At 30.7% G+C, this 2,486-nt stretch overlaps 1 long non-coding RNA gene across 1 annotated transcript; it reads left to right on the plus strand.

Moving 5' to 3' along the window:
• Nucleotides 1-435: 435 nt before the first annotated feature.
• LOC149987322 (uncharacterized) lies at nt 436-1,626 on the plus strand. Its single transcript, XR_016498718.1, has 2 exons — nt 436-1,121; nt 1,238-1,626. It is a non-coding gene; the product is annotated as an uncharacterized LOC149987322 (long non-coding RNA).
• The last annotated feature ends 860 nt before the right edge of the window (nt 1,627-2,486 follow it).

Here is a 2,486-nt window from a genome sequence, read left to right on the forward strand (position 1 = left end):
TTAGCTTAGGAAGGGTGTTATCAATAGGAAATATTTTGTATTAGTGAAAGTAATTTTGATTTGTCAAAGAAGGAGTTGGCGGCAGTTTTGAAGATCAAGAAAAATTAAAAAGAAGGTGAAGATAATTACAAGATCAAGTTGAGGACGATGATTACTTTTTGATTGAATTGAAGGAAAATGTAACGGAGGACAAAGATGTATCCAATGGTAATCAATGGGATAATAGATAGATGAGTAATTAGGCTTGTAATAAGTTAAAGGAGTGAAAAGGGATGTGGTAAAAGAAGGACCAGCCCTTTGTGTGGATAAAAAGTAAGATAGGGTGAGTAATTACTGAAGGGGGCCACTTAAGATTCTTTCTTTTGACTTTGGAGGCTTGGCGACTAGGGTTTCAAGGGGGTGGATTGGCTTGGCCGCCCCTCCCTTCTCTCATTCCTCTTTCTCCCTCTTAGAGGCCCTCTCTCTCTTTCTCTGTAGGAGTGTAGTCTCTTTTTTTTCTCCTTAGGATGGTAGGTTACTAGATATTCTCTCTTGTATTTGAGTCTTATTGAAAGCCCTTGGCGGTGCCGGCCAAAAGGCTTGAATTATTGGCTTTAATACAAAGTTCAATATTGTTTTATTGTAGATATCTCTTCTAGCTTCTCATAGCCGTTTTCCGTTTGAGATTTGGACAAAAATACAATGAGATATGAATTTTCAAAAGTAAAGAAGAAAGTAAGGTGTTTTTTGGGGCGGCTGCTGGATCTGACTTTCAGGCCTGAGGTAAGCTTCTACCCCTAATTTTATATTTTCTCCTTTTAGATCTGTTTATTAGCTTTCTATTGCCGTTTGGAATTTGTGATTTGGTTTAGTAATGAATTAGATATGAAATTCCAAAGTTTGGATGCCTAGTTTTGGTGTTGTTTCTACCATTGTGCGTTGAATTAGAGCTGTCAGTGGAAAGTGAGAGTGAACGTCAAGTTTAATATTTTTACCTTGTAGATGACTTAAGTGGCTTTTCAAATCTATATTGCATGTTGAATTTGACTGAGAATCGAATTATTTATGAATTTTCAAAGTCCATCCATAGTTTTGGGTGGCTATCTCGACTAGCCGTGTTGGAGCAAGGCTGCGAAATCAAGGTTTGCTTATAACCAAAATGTGGTATTTTTCTTGCATAGATCTCTCCTCTAATTTTTTATAATGGTTTTTCAATTGTAATTTGGATACAAATTGAATTACTTATGAATTTCTAAAGATTTGATAGAGATCATTTGGAGGTTGGAGCTCGTGATTTGGAGGTTGGAGCTTGTCATATGGAGGTTGGAACTTGTCATTTGGAGATTGGAGCTTATGTATGTAGGCGCAATTTCTATAACAACTTACTTCTTTGTGAGGTTCAATCTTACCTTACACTATCATATATTAATTTTTTATATGGTTACTATTGCTTCAATTTTTCACATTATTTTTATTACTTTTGTATTTTATGTCCTTTATTATTTCAATATACCCAATTCCTTGGAATCCCTTCCTATGCAACTACTTCATATTCTTATCATATCATTGTTTGATCAAAAGTAATTGTAAGTTTGGTTTAATTATCAAACTATTGTTGTAATAAAGTCATTATTGTTTCACTTTGATTATTTTATATGTCTATAATAGAATAATGTTTTTCAACTATAAATCCTTATAGCATTTTAGCTTTTGGTTTTAAACATTTCTACTTTTGGTTTTTGGAGAAAATAATATTTTTTTATTGTAAAAAATATATCAATGATACAAGAAGCTTGAAATAAAAAAAAGTTGGTATTCAAGGGTGTTGATTAAATTACACTTGAATAGCAATGCAAATTTTTGTCTATAGAGCCACTGTGAACAAAATTACATTTCCACAAAGTTACTACTATGCCAATTTTTTATTAAAAAACTTATAAATTCATGATCAAAATTCCTTATCTTTGTCATTTTATCTTTAGCACTAAATTCTTGTATGTAGTATAAAAAATCCATTTTAACTCAAGTGAAACATATTCACACCTTATTGAATAGAGTACAAATAAAACTTCTTCTATTTTACTTAAAATTTAGAAAAAAATTAGTAAATATTTATTAATTTTATCTACAATGTTTTTTCTGCTTAGATTTACATTCTATTACAAATCAAATTCACAAAAAAATTCAAATATGTATTACCAATCTTTGAATCTGTTCTCTTTGCAAAAACAATTGAATAAGTTTCAACCCTCTTCTTTCTCTAAAAATTGGTGTAGAAGGATTTAACATCATGTACAACATGGTGGTATGAAACTTATACTTTGTATAACACAAAAATTTGACACTAAGTGAAGTCAAAGTTAGTTTATCCTTTTAACACAAGGAAGGAAGAAAAGGAAAAAAAAAATAAAAGTTTTTTTTTTTTTCTTTTTTTTTTCTTTTTTAAATTCCAAACTTTAAACATTATAATCTTCTAATTTGAGCAGTCAAAGATTATGAAATTTTGG

This window comes from Physcomitrium patens, chromosome 19 (assembly GCF_059467195.1).
Source record: "Physcomitrium patens ecotype Gransden chromosome 19, ASM5946719v1, whole genome shotgun sequence".
NCBI classification, from domain to species: Eukaryota; Viridiplantae; Streptophyta; class Bryopsida; order Funariales; family Funariaceae; genus Physcomitrium; species Physcomitrium patens.